This window comes from Mesoplodon mirus (genome assembly GCF_964341445.2).
Source record: "Mesoplodon mirus genome assembly, chromosome: 11".
Lineage (NCBI taxonomy): Eukaryota > Metazoa > Chordata > Mammalia > Artiodactyla > Ziphiidae > Mesoplodon > Mesoplodon mirus.
Genome location: NC_138987.1, coordinates 3,930,001 through 3,944,741, shown reverse-complemented (window position 1 = coordinate 3,944,741; position 14,741 = coordinate 3,930,001). Strand labels below are relative to the sequence as shown.

The window sequence follows — 14,741 nt, the reverse complement described above, 5'->3', positions numbered from 1 at the left end:
CCGAGACCGCCCCAGGGGCTGCAGAGGCGCTTCGGCGGCGGTCAGACTCTGCCGGAACAAGGCGTTGACAGTTGCTCCAGCCCGGCTGTCTCCGGCCAGGCACAGGAGGGCTCTTCAAGGCCGCCTCCGCGCGTCGTCACGTGACGGGAAGGGGGTGCGACCGGAGCCCGCTAGTAGGGGGCGGGTCCGGGGGCGGGTCCTCGAATGTGAAGGATCTCGGAGGCTCTGGATGCCCAAAGAGGTGGCGGCTTGGCCGATGACAGCATTAGGCCGCGACGCATTCCCGGCCGGGCGGTGGTGGTAGCGGCAGCCCGGACGGCTGCAGCGTTAGCTTTCGCCGGGGCGGTAGCCGCCGCCGGTAGCCCGCAGACGGAGGGAAAGTGGGGGCCCGCCCTGGCTGGTAGACCGCAGGGCCGGAGTTCCCGCCCTCCTAGCGGGCCGAACGGGCAGTGCCTCCGTGGCGGCCAGGCAGCGCTCTTGGTCTGGGCTCGCGCCCCAGCTGCCGCCGGCGACAGCGGCCGAGAGAAGTTGGGGTTCGATTGGACGCGTGCAGGGCCCCAGAGGAACCGGCCGCCTGCGCCCCGCCTCTCCGGGGGCTCCACACCGGTGAGTGTCGAGCTGGTCCCCGAGTTGGGGGGTGGCGGGTTCGCACCCCCACGGGCGACTGCACCCGCTGACTCCCACGTTCTGAGCTGGGGCGGGCGGGCACTCCGGGCCCCCGCGCCGGGGAGTTTTTCTTTGGCTCCTTTGTCCCCTTTTGAAGTGGGAAATTCCGAAGGCTGGCGGGGATGGAGTGTTTTGGGGCCCACGGTAAATGCGTCTGCAACCTTCCAAAGCCGCGGCAGGGGCAGGGGCCGGTACGAGCTTTTTGTTGGCTCTGAGTGTGTGCCTCCTCCCGAAGTTTGACTGGGCGGACGGCGGGGTCTCGCCGGAAGCCCCGGCGCCCTGGAGAGCTAGCGCTTTGTCACTTGGTGCCGTTAAGGCGAGGCTCCCGTTTTCCTGTGACAGCCCCAGAGGAGGCTGTGCCGCGCATCGCAGACCTCACCCGCCCTTGCAGAGCCGAGGGCCATGGTGGTGTTCTTCTAAACCTCAGTTCCTGTGGCCTTCTTGTAGCGTAGGAGGAAGGCGAAGCCTTTGCTCTACTTTTAAATGTAATGTTTGTTTCTCAGCCCCTTCTCAAGAATGGAATCAGGTTCCAAGGAGCTTCACAAAGAGCGTGCGTTTGGTTCATTGAGGCATCCGCTCAAGACCGGCCGATGCGAAGCAACAGTATATGCAGATTTTCCATTCACAAAAGTCACTTAACACCCTTCTTTATGAGAGACATGTGCAGTTGGGGAACATACTTAATTTCATTTTATCTAAATGCTGCCTGAAATAATAGGTAACTTGGGCTCCTACTTAAACAGATGGGGAAATTTACCCAACTGATGATATGCGCATGTTTACTTTAAATAATTTAATGAAGTTTTTGCCTTTCTGATGCTGGAAGACGTAAATGACTTCTAAGTAGTATTAGAATGCACTGTGTATGATAGGGTTATTCGTTTTTAATTAACTTCCCCTGAAAGTGAACCTCAAATTAGTGCTACTTTAGGTCTTTTCAAATAATCATTTAAAAGGCGTTTTTTTTTTTTTTTTTTTTTTTTTAGTCCCTCCCTTAGGATTCCAAGGATTGTGGAGGAACATGGGTGGAATGCTTGTTAGGTTTCCTCCTTCCATCCCATCAAGTGTCATCTAAACTTGATCATGCTGAGAGACTAGGATCAATTCCTGTGCTTGCTAGATAGAACCTGTTTTGCAGTGAAATTATTAGGATCATGCTAGTTTTATGAAACAGGTTGGGGAAGGAAGAGTAAAGGCATGCAATTTGTCCTCTATTAAAAGTACAGAGAATTCCAAATATTTGTTACCCCTTTTTTGATAGTAACTATGTATAGAATGACTACAATATGCCTGTTTAGAGTAATGGGAAAGGGAATAGATGAAACATAAGAACTACCTTTTAGGTCTTTAATTATGGAGCTTAAGTTGTTGTGGTCAAATTCCATCTGAACCATTTGAGCTACAATACATTGTACACAAGTGCTTAGAAGTGCCTGTTTAATTAAAAATGGTCATGGTTTATTTCTCTTTCATTGAATCATAATATTTGTTGTAGCTGTGATCTATGAAAAGGTGCTGCTACATTTTTTTCAGTTAGAATATTATTACATTTTAGAGGCAATCAAATATGTTTCTTGCAAAACATTTATGGCACCTATAAATTTGGCAATATCTAGTTTTTAGGTTTCTTTTGAATTGAAAAGCCTTAAAATATACTTTGGAGTAAGTACACATACTGTTTGTAATGAAATTATGTTTTAATTTTTTTTTTTTTTTTTTTTTTTTTCTTTTTGCGGTATGCGGGCCTCTCACTGCTGTGGCCTCTCCCGTTGCGGAGCACAGGCTCCGGACGCGCAGGCTCAGCGGCCATGGCTCACGGGCCCAGCCGCTCCGCGGCATATGGGACCCTCCCAGACCGGGGCACGAACCCGTATCCCCTGCATCGGCAGGCGGACTCTCAACCACTGCGCCACCAGGGAGGCCCTATGTTTTAATTTTGATTTAAGAAAAAAGTGGTAAAATTAACAAAATTTGCATTATAAAAAGATCTTTCTTTTTAAAGGACTAATTGCATAATTTAACTAGTGAGAGCCCTTAGTACATTTAAACTTGGTTTAAACATAATCCTTCAAGAGCATGTTACTTGAAGCATGAATGACAAAATAAAGAATTGATACTTAGATGTAGTTTTCTAATATTATTTTGGAAAATCCTTATCCTAATAATACTTGAAGTTTTATATTTTAATATCTATGTTATCCAAAGCTGAACACATTTATAGCAATGATTTTGGAGCATTGGGGGATTTAAAAGTAGAAGACATAGGTGCTATCTTATTCTTATGAATATGACCTTCAAATAATACATAAATACAACTTGAATTAAAAAGTCTGTACATACTTCATTAATGAAGGTGCTTGCGTGCAAGGAGTTTGAAGTATAGTTTCCTTGTGGTTGGGACACAGGAAGAGGTGTCTGGACTAATGTGTGAAGGTTTCATGTCAATATTTTCTTTCAGGAAATCCCTGAAAGATTTTAGATCTTCCTTCCACCTTGGTCCCCACCCTCTCATATATCCTCTCAAAGGCATGAAGTTGAAGGTCTCATCTGGAACACATGATAGAAGGGATTTTTTTCCTCCCTGAAAAATGTTATCAAGTTTGCAAGGAGAGAGCTTTCTTCAGAGACCTTGTAGGAAAGGAGTTCTTGTTCTGAAACATCAAATTCTTCTACCCTGTGTTATTCTTACTTGTATTAAAATTGGAAACAATGTAAGCTCTCCATGATAGCAAGGACCATTGACTTTCCAAATGCTTAATAGTCATCGAATGAAAAAATGTAGTTCCCGATGTACGACTGGAGAACAAAGAGGAGTATGTGATAATGTAGTTCAAATTAGATACAAGCAGTGAGGTGACAAAGAAATGATGTTGGCTTGGCAGGAGGGAAGCAGGTCATTTAATCTGGGGAACTTTCTTGGAGGAGGTGATTCTTTTTTTTTTTTTTTTTTGGCGGTACGCGGGCCTCTCACTGCTGTGGCCTCTCCCGTTGCGGAGCACAGGCTCCGGACGCGCAGGCTCAGCGGCCATGGCTCACGGGCCCGGCCGCTCCGCGGCACGTGGGATCTTCCCGGACCGGGGCACGAACCCGTGTCCCCTGCATCGGCAGGCGGACTCTCAACCACTGCGCCACCAGGGAAGCCTGTGATTCTTCATTTAAGTCTTCTGAAAGCTGTATATCTGATGATAAGCAGGTGTTCTAAGAGGGATAGACAGCATGAACCAAAGCATTTAAATTGGACTGGGTAGTCATGTCAGATTAAGCACAGTGAGTCTTTTTTGGTAACATTATGAAGAATTTTTCTTCTTCCCTCATAACTGTTAACCTCTCCCAGATAAAAAGATTGGCACACTTTATAAGAGTTAAAATTTAGAGTACTTGAGTTTTGGAAGAGACAACGGTACAGTGAAAGCAAGAGCATTGATCTGGGGGTTAGAAAATTTGAATTGGATTTCTGATTGCATTTTATACAAGCAGGTATCCTTAGGCAAATCACTGGGCCTTAGTTTTCTCATTTGTAAAAGGAGGATAATAATCCTTATCCCACAAGGTTGTTGGGGGAATGAGATCACATAATGTATATGAAAGTGCATATTTCAATATTAACACATAGGAGAAATCAACAAACATCAAATTATTTAAAAACATTTCTTTGTCTTTAGATCTTTAAAAAATATTTTGGTGTATTTATCATGAACTCTAATATCTACTTGACCTTTGCATTGATCTATGGTGTTAACCTTTAAATTTATCAGTATCAAAATTCTAGATGCTTAGTTTTCTTTCAATTAGGCATAATGCTTTCTGATATAAATGAGGCTTAATTGTGTTACTTCTTAATGTTATAAACCGCAAGGAATGCTAGATACCTCGAACTTGTAAAGCTTTAAGGGATATATATTACTGAAAAATCTGAACCTTTAGGCTTTGTTCTCTACAGAATTTGCTTTTGAAGAAATTGCCCTTGCCTATCATGCAATCTGTGCATTCATTCTTGTGAAAAAACAGAGCATTTTCCTGCTATTAAGGAAAAAAGTTACCAAAAATATCCTTTATATGTTTTTAGTGGTCTGAGTGACTGTAAACCATGAGGAATCTCTATCCGCTGTGCTTTACGTTAGAATTCAATATTTTGTGAGCAGGCTAATAGACTGCTGCATCAACCTATCTAAGCTTTTTGCTCCAGTAGCTGTTTGTTCTTTTATGAATCTCAAAATTTCGTTATACTTTGTGAACTCTTTGCAGTGTTTAAATCCATGGAGCAGGCTGTCCTTTGTGTAATATTTGGAAGGGAATTGTACTATAAAAAGACTAAAAAAGAGTCTTGAATCTTCAAACGATAAGCTAGTTACCCGCCACCTTCCATATTCACAAAGGCCTGAAAAAAAAAAAGGAAATGTTTTTTGAGCTTCAAGACTCTTTTCAGATAAAAAGGAGAAACTGTTTGATTCAGGGTTGTTAAAAACATGATAGATTCAGAGGGAGATTGATAGCTCCTGAAGGTGTCTTAGTAGAAGTGGTTGGTCATAATAATAATAATAGCTTATACGTGTTGACTGCCAACTATGTATCAGGTACTTGACATATGTACTTGACAGACCAAATCAGACTATTTTCTTGTCCTTTTTAAAACCTCAAGCACTGGGAGATTAAGTAGTAGGCCGCAGAGCCAGGATTTGAACTCAACCTGAGTCACAGGGAGGCTAAGCAGCAGGTGGTGGAGCTTACCAAAAGGATTTGAATTTGAGGTTTAACCTGACCTTTGACATCAGAACCTGTCCTTTTAACTGTCACATTATAATGCCTTGTATAGTTTATTTGCAGTTGCCTCTTGTGACAGGTCTTGACCTTAATGATCTTTCTCAGTCTATTTTGACTTTATGATTTGATGAAAATACAGTTTTTTTCATTTCATGTGTTTTGACTGACATCCTATGTTTTACTTGGAGTAAAGCAAATAATTATTTATTGTTCATTCAGTTGCCATTTTCTCACTAGGAAATTCCAGACTAAACTGGAACTATAAGGACATATAGTACAGTAGATACAGTATTTTAAGGTGACTTGTTACAATTTTTAAAATCCATGCTTTTTTTTTAAAGAGTAAAACTGATGCACAGAATTGGTATGGATGATTTTTATGAGTGATATTTGAGGGACACAAATCTGTATAATTAAAATCTATCCTTTTCAAATGTCCACCATTAAAGTAACTAGTTTTTCGGCTGCCGGATGCCACTATTAGCAGGAGTAGTTTATCAGATTACATAGCTTCTTACAAAGAAGGCTCAGGCCCCTGTGAAAATTACGAAGTCTGTTTAAGTACTTTTTTTTTTTCCAAAATTAAAAAAAATTTTAATTAATTTAATTTGGCTGCGTCGGGTCTTCGTTGCGACGCACGGGCTTCTCTCTAGTTGTGGCACGCAGTCTCCAGAGTGCACCGGCTCAGTAGTTGCAGTGCAGGGGCTTAGCTGCCCCGAGACGGATTTTAGTTCCCCGACCAGGGATCGAACCTGCATCCCCTGCATTGGAAGGCAGATTCTTAACCACTGGACCACCAGGGAAGTCCTGTGTACGTGCTTTTTAATGGGGTTAGAGTATGGTAGATCTGGGGAGACAGCGGTTCAGTCTAAGTAACACTGTTATTGGGTTAGAATAATGAGGTGGGATTCCGTGGACGTGAAGGCACAGGTACGTTGTTCAAGTAGAGAGTAGGGTGAGGGACTTCTGAAGACAAGTGTTGCTTACTGTATAAGTTTGCCTGTTGTTTTGACTAGAATAACATTTAAGATCAGCGATCCAGAGGTAAAGAAAAACAGTGCTGTGTATCATAGTGGGGAGTTTGTAATAGTTCCCTAGGCTCTTTCGCAAGATGTGGATGCTTTATAAATAGTCCCTGATGATCAGGGAAGGACTCCCTTACTACCTATTATTTTAGAAATCTAGGCAGGCAGACTAGCACAGGCTCTGGGGCCAGGCTGCTTACGTTCAGAACCTGCACAGCCACTTAATTAGCTTATTGCCCTGTACGGGCCCTATGCTGACATGAGATGGCTTCAGGGGAAGAATATGGTGTATTTAGGCAAAGCAAGGCCCAGAGATGCACCCTGTGATTTTCCTGTTCTTATGTGGTATGAAAGAGATCTGGAAGTTCTCACATCATCCTAGAGAAGGAAATAGAAGTTAACAGAGTGAGAGCTAGCAAGCCTGTCATGAGGGTACTGTTGTGAGGGGAAGAACCAGGTTATAGACGTTGTGGAGAGGGCGGCTGTGGCAGATTCAGCTCAATGCCCACCAGAATTTGTTCACTCTCTTGCCTTAGTTCAGTTAACACTGGGAGGTGGCTGCCCAGACAGGAACACGTTTCTCCGTCATTCTCTCCTCTATCCCCATCCTCCTTCCCTGCATCTAGGTGGGACCAGAAGATGGCTTTTCACCAGGGGAATGTGAATGCAAGTGATGCACTGTCCCTTCTGAACTGAGGTGGGAGAAAAGCAGCTGTGTTTCTCCACCTTCTCTTTTCCAATCCAAGGGCCAAATGCAGGGGCCGGGCCTCTTTAGGTGTGATAATAAGATTGGGAAGATCTCCAGTCCCTCAGATTACCATGTGGAAGAAAGCTGTGCACCAAACAGGAGCACTCACGACAGACTGTATAATTTTAAGGAAACATTTTAGTTGTGTGAAGTTACTGATGGCCCTAAGAATATCCATACCAACAGGAGCTGAGGGGCCAGGTTAGGAGGTCACTGGATGCCGCTGCAGCCTCCTCATCAGTATATGCCATTACGACTCTATCAAACCTCAGAGGCCCGTGAGGACCCAGAGGCCAGTCCATGGGTCCACATTCAGACCATCCGTAACATTCCCTGTGCCCATGGAAGCTTTTCTCTACATCCAGATACCATGATAAGAATAAGGAACAGAGAAACTATAAACGTTTTTCTGTAAAAGTCTGAAGAGTTCCCGTAAAGCAGGGTTTCTCCAACTTGACTTTATTGACATTTTGGCCTGGATAACTCTTTGTTGTGGTGAGGGCTGTCCCATGTATTGTAGACTGTAGAGCAGCATCCCTGTCCTCTACCCGTTAGATGCCAGTAGCACCTCCACTAAAGTACAACCAAATATGTCTCTAGGCATTGCCAAATGTCCCTTGGGGGGCAAATCACCCCCAGCAGAGAACCGCTGCCTTAAAAACGGAGTTAACCTGAAAGAAATTATTTTAAACTGAAAGAAACTTACATTTAATTAATGGACTTTTTCTCCCTTTAGGAGATGGGTGGAGTTCATGGGGGAGGTTGGCTTACGAATGTGCAACAAAGGAAGCTATGCTGCTTTTATAAAACATACTAGTTTCTATTGAATGTCGATCTACACTTTTGCCAATTTATCAGTTTAGACATTGTCTGGATTTTCTGCTTTTTTTTTTCTTCTTTCCTTTTCTTTCTAGACTGGTAGCTATACTCCTTCTTGCCCAGATAAACACATTTCCCCCATCCCCCCCCCAACCCCAGCTGTCACATCCATATGTCCATCACTAAATGACAAAACCCAAGATATAGTTTCTATACTATGACTATGTAAATATCATTTAATCCTAGGCCAGGTAGTATGCTCAGATTATGATTTCTTTTCTACAGATCCTATTAAGCAGTCCTTGGGCCACTTGAAGAAAAATACCTTGATACCATCAAGGTCCAGTGTATTTTATTTTATTTTATCAGTTGCTCAAAATCTAGCCATTGAATTAAAAACGACGGACATGACTTCCTATTTTCTTGGTGTTTCTAATTGCCCCCTTTTCTGGTATTGTATGCCTTTATCATAGTCTCCACCAACTCTTCATTAGACTACCTGTTGTATTGTGTCCCCTATTTATCTGGTGTAATTGTAATTCTGCTTCAATTTGGACTAGTTGCCTTTTAGCAAGAGGACTTTCACTGTCCTCTTGAATTGGGTCCATTCTATTATAGATCTTCCTTTTTTACTAAATTTACTTGATCTTTTTTTTGGAGTACAACTTCCAAAAAAAGTGTGTTTGAGAGGCAAGTTTTCTGAATTATTCTATGTATAAAAATATCTTCATTCTGTTCTCATATTTGCCTGATAGTTTGGGCACAATATTGTAGGTTGCAAATAATTTTCCTTTGGAACTCTGAAAGCATTGCTTGGTTGTCTTCCAGTGCTAGGGATGCTGATTCGAAATCAGATGTCATCTAATTCACTACCCTTTTAAGGTGATTTGTTCTTTATTCTGTCTGAAAACTTTTAGGATCATCTCTGTTTTATCTTTCTGCTGCAAACTCATAATGAGCTGTACATGTTGTTTTGTTTTGTTTTGGTTATATTTGTTTTAGGCACTCAGTTGCCCTTATTATTTGAATCAGATTCTTCAGCTCTAAGAAATTCTCTCCTATGATATTTTCTTCCCTTCATTTTCTTGTTTGCTTGTTTGTTCTTCAGTAGGCAGATGTTTTCAGTCTTGGACTGGTCCTCATCTCATTTTTACTTTCATATTTTGTGATTCTCTTTGCTCTGTGTTCATGGGATTTTTTTCCCTTAGTTTTTTGGCTGATATGTTGAGGGGAGGGTAATCCATGAATTTTCTTGTTCTATTTTTCTGCCATTCTTTTCTTGTTTTATGTTGTAGTACTCTCTTTAGTCTCAGAAAATGCAAAGTAGATTTTTAAAAGACATTTCGTGTTTCCTCAATTATTTCCTTTTCCTGTCTGGCCAGCTTTTATGTTTGTTTCTGTAATCTTTTTTTTTTTTTTCCATACTTAGTTTTCCTTATGTGCCTGGATTGGTTGTCTCTTCATGTTTCAGAAAGAAGGACTGGCTTCCTGGTTTGGATGTTCCCCTCCCACCCTGTTCCTTGGACTGTTTTCCCTATTAGGTGTTTTTTTTGAGTAGGAATTCTGGGCACAGCACTTTAGGGCAGAACAGTATAGGGTGGGGCCTATATATTGACAAGCATTTTAGGGTAAGAGGGAGGGGAGCCAGCTTCCAGGCTGTGGGCCCTCTAAATGCCAGATAAGAAGGGTTTATTACTCTGTGCCAGCATCTCCTAGACAGTTATTCACTTTCTTTAGCGAAAAGCTGACTGTGCTTTTGCCAGGGAGTAAATGTCAGTTGTTTAGGTGCTGCTTGGAGATGCGGGATGGAAAATGTAGTCCCTTATACAGTCAGTCAGGTAATATATAATTCTCCTATTTTTAGCCCCACTATTTATTCCCACCCTTTGCTGAACCGTTTACTTTGCAATCATGCTTCTCTGGGGGTTCTGTCAGATGTATTGGTTCCCAACCTTTTGCATCACTCTTAAAGGGTATGATGAGGCCGTGGCTCTCTCTGCTTGTGATATCAATCAATTTCACATCTACTTTCATCTTTCAGAAATTTATGGACTTCTCTCTCTACTCTCTCTGTCCCCACTTTTTGTGTGTGTGTCTTATTTTTATTTATTTTATTTTATTTATTTTTTGCGGTACGCGGGCCTCTCACTGCTGTGGCCTCTCCCGTTGCGGAGCACAGGCTCTGGATGTGCAGGCCCAGCGGCCATGGCTCACGGGCCCAGCCGCTCCACAGCATGTGGGATCTTCCCGGACCGGGGCACGAACCCGTGTCCCCTGCATCGGCAGGCAGACTCTCAACCACTGCGCCACCAGGGAAGCCCTATTTTATTATAATTTTAATTTTTATTATAATTAAAATTTTTAATTTTTAATTTATTATATAAAGGTTACTTTCTATTTACAGTTATTACAAAATATTGGCTGTATTCCCTGTGTTGTACAGTACATCCTTGAGCCTATCTTACACCCAATAGTTTGTACCTCCCATTCCCCCCCCCATGTTACCCCATCCCCACTTTTAATTTCTTTGCTCTTACGGTTTTATTTTTTTTCTGTATGAATTGTTTTTGTTTCAATGGGAGATCTGAAGTAACTGGAGGGAAAATTTGTATTCAGTCCATCATCTTTTATTGGAGATCTTTCCTATTTTTTTTTGTTAATGCAATGATTATAAAAGTTGTGATCATGATACTGTGTTGAAATACAGTGATATTTCTTCACTATTGATTTGTATAGGTATTCTGTATCTTTATGCCAGTTGGTCCTAAAATTTGTATGCTTTTGAATTCTTGTTTGCTTCTTAGTTTTTCTGTTTCCTCTTTTGTCATCTGCTCCAACTTGTACATGTCATTATGATTTTCTTGCCATTTCTAGTTTGTTCCTTGGAAACTGAATGAGACCATTTAGAATTGTGCATAAAATAGTGACTTTTCTCCAGAGAATGGCATGTCAGCTGTAAGCTCATGACTCTTGTGACATTTTGATTATTCATTACTTATTTTCTGTTTCTCAACTGTGTCCAGGCAGGTGAGGTGTTATTCTTTTTCATTTACTTCTCTGCCTTAATTGTGATATCTGCTTTGGTTCCTTAGTTATTGATCTTTTTCTCTATAACTTTTCTGTCTCTTCTACCTAATTATCTTTGGTACTTTAAATGTTGAGCTTAGATTGCCTAGCTGGTTCATGAAGGCCGTAATTTTCATCTCCTCTTCTCATTTTATACTCAAAAAAATTTCTCAGCACTGTTCTAAATTTTTTTTTTTTTTTTTTTTTTGTGGTACGCGAGCCTCTCACTGCTGTGGCCTCTCCCGTTGCGGAGCACAGGCTCCGGACGCGCAGGCTCAGCGGCCATGGCTCACGGGCCCAGCCGCTCTGCAGCATGTGGGATCTTCCCGGACTGGGGTACGAACCCGTGTCCCCTGCATCGGCAGGCGGACTCTCAACCACTGCGCCACCAGGGAAGCCCTGTTCTAAATTTTTTATACCTTATTCTCTTTTTTATTTCCCAGTCTCCTTTCCTGAATCTTTAGGAAAATTGATTGATTATAATTTATCCTGGGCAAATAAATTTAAATTTGTCTGTCCCTCTCTTCCATGATATTGCTGCATTTCTCTGTTAATCTTGTTCAGGCCTTCTCTCATGAGACTTCGTGGTTCTTTCTTCTACAGCTATGGTTTTGACTGCTGGAACATGTGTCTTTTATGATTGGAGTTATAATTCTCTTGCAATCAGAAATTTATGTAATCCAGATTTTTAAAATGCTGACTACTTTGGAGTTGAGATCCTTTCAGAAGGGCTGTGATTTGGAAGGCTTAAACCCCTAGATTTGGCCTGATTATGTAAGATACTGTGGAACCTACATAGTACATGCTTATTTGAAATTTAAAGTAGCTTAGAAAAGAAACTGGCTGTTTTGTAGTTTCTTTATTTGCCCACTGTAGGGGAAGTCAAAGTTGTAAATATTCCCTAACGTTGATGTCTATTTACTGATTATTTTGTGAACTTTCTCTTATTCTGTGGAACTCCTGGTTTTACAATCCAGAGGTTTGATTAGATCATGGTTGTATGTCTTTTGCTTTACCTTTTTCACGTATTCTAAGCATTTTTCCTTTTAGATACCTGTCATAATTACTATCCTTTTTGTCTGCCTCATTACGGTATCCTTTATTGCTTCTCTTAGGTTTATAGTTTTGGTACTTTTTCTCACTTTTCCTGAATTTTAAAATAGAACCTTCAGCATTATATGGATAGTACTGTGACTGTTTTTCAAAGGTTTGATTACTTGGGAAATTATGGTTTTTATGTCTTTATTTTCCCAGGAATTTATGATTAGAGTGTAGGAATTTAAAAAAATAATACTCTGTCATTACTGAGGAAAAATTCCTCTGTGAAAACAGAGACTCATTTTAAGAGGTTGATTGCTTAACATATTTAGTGTTTTAACTAGCAAGGTCTTATTTGGTTATTTGGGGGCTTCTTAATTTACAGTAGTAGTAATTAGCCTCTTCAAACTTATAAGTTGAAATTAACCAGTGATACATTTTGTGGCTATGAGACAAATAATTATTTTAATTAAATTCAGCAAATATATGCTTTTTTTTGGATTCTCCAAGAATTTTTTCATTGTCACCATATTGATCAGTTTTCTTTTAGGAACAGTCTTTGAATATGAGTTATTTCCATAGTTTCTCATTTTTGGTAGTCATTTTTAATTGAAGTATTAAAAATTGTGTTGGTTCTCATAGATCCTTTTTGAATTGGCATGTGGAAGTGTAATTATGTCTCTTGGTTACTTACATGATAAATTAAAGATGATCAGTACTTTGGTTGTGGTAATTTATACCTTGGATTCAAAACCCAGAAGCATCTAGGCCAGAGTTAGGCACTCAGACACTCATGTTTCTTTCATGCCCAAGACAAAAAGCCAACCTCAGCTGTATCAAAATATGAAGAAATTGCTTTTGGGATTGAATAAGAAAATCGGTAATAAAATTCCTTGAGATTATCTTGAATTAACTTTAGATCTTGCATTTCAAGCTTTGATCCTTAATGAAGAACCATCACCTTAAGTATGGGCATGAATTTACTTGTAGGAAACTGGGGTAAGTCTCTTGGTTGATTATAACCAGTTACCATAATTAATGAGAAACACATTCACTTTTTTCTAGTATCTTGATTTAAAACTAGGTTCATATTTTCCTTAGAAAAGAACCTTTTAAGAAAATAGTGAAAATTTACACAGAATGAGGTAGTTTTTAGCTGTAATTTAAAATATCTAAGTTTAAAAACAAAGCCTTAAAATCCAAGGGAGACATTTAATATATAGGACTAAGTTATTAATACTTGATTGACAGGGAAATATTTCCAACTACTGTCCTTAAGAGGCCTTGATATATTGCTGTCTCAGAAACCCTCTTTGAGACCCTATGTCACAGCTTGTGAAACCGAGCATTACAAACACCAACTGATTTAGTAAACAGATGCACTGGGAAAATAAGAAGCCTGCCAGAAGTATTGTCTTTCCTGCTAAATAACTCTGTGACCTCGGCAAACCACTTAGTCTCTGTGGGTCTTAGTAAAATGGAGAGTTGGAACAGATAGCCTGTTAGGTTCTTTTGAGGATTCCTTGATGATGCTAGGGGGTAGAATTACAATCAGATGATATATTATGTAATATAGTCCTTATAATAGCTCTGAACTAGATGGTATTATTCCCATTTTACAGATAGAATTATTGATGTTGTACAGACTCCATGTTCAAGTAACATGCTCAGTCATGCAGGTACTAAGGGGCCAAGCAAAAAGTTGAACTTTGGCCTATGTCATTCTGTAGCCGTGTTCTTTTTGGTATACAGTACTACCTTTCCAAGCCATGTTGTTAGAGTAGACCACCAGATTTTAGTGTTAGAATTTGTTCCGTTTCTTAATCTGTACTTCATAGTAAATGTGCTTTTGCATTATATCATTTGTTATTCAGGGAAACCAGAAGTCAGGGATCAGGCCTGTCTGTGAGTTGTGCCCAAAGTAGAAATGTGTGACCAGCTTTTAAATAAGCATATTAAAACTTATATGTCTAAGAGATGATTGATGTGTTCAAAGTTATCTTGAATTTATTTCAGTAATGTCAGTTTTTCAGAAACACTTTTGAAACTATTTCGGCATTTCTTTGGTACCTTCAGCCTCATTCTTTTACCTATATTCTGTGGTGGCAAATAACATCTCTTGAGAATGGATTTGATATTTGGAAAAAGTGGGAAGTAATTCTGAACAGGGTCTCATACATAAAATTAAGGATCAAAATGAGAAATGTCATTTTTCGTTAAAAATAATCAGTGACTGGGGCTTCCCTGGTAGCGCAGGGGTTGAGAGTCCGCCTGCCGATGCAGGGGACACGGGTTCGTACCCCAGTCTGGGAAGATCCCACATGCCGTGGAGCGGCTGGGCCCGTGAGCCATGGCCGCTGAGCCTGCGCGTCCGGAGCCTGTGCTCCGCAATGGGAGAGGCCACAACAGTGAGAGGCCTGCGTACCGCAAAAAAAAAAAAAAAAAATCTGTCACCAAAAGGATGAAACCTATTATTCTTGTGTCATTTATATGGTAGCTAAGAAAGTGATTAGAGGAGAGAAGTTTGAGAATTGTTTTGTATGATGGCAAGTTGAAATGGTCTCTAAAGATGACTACTCTGAATGGAGATAACCTTTGTTTGGATGTAAATTCTTCTA

General features: G+C 40.7%; 1 protein-coding gene across 1 annotated transcript in view; it reads left to right on the top strand.

Annotated features, from left to right (window-relative positions):
- Positions 1 to 273: 273 nt before the first annotated feature.
- The window catches only part of OSBPL8 (oxysterol binding protein like 8), a 164,533-nt gene continuing 150,065 nt past the window's right edge, over positions 274 to 14,741 (top strand). The window contains exon 1 of the mRNA XM_082636657.1: positions 274 to 606. The gene's annotated coding sequence lies outside the window, so the exon portion shown is untranslated. The remainder of the gene's footprint in view (positions 607 to 14,741) is intronic.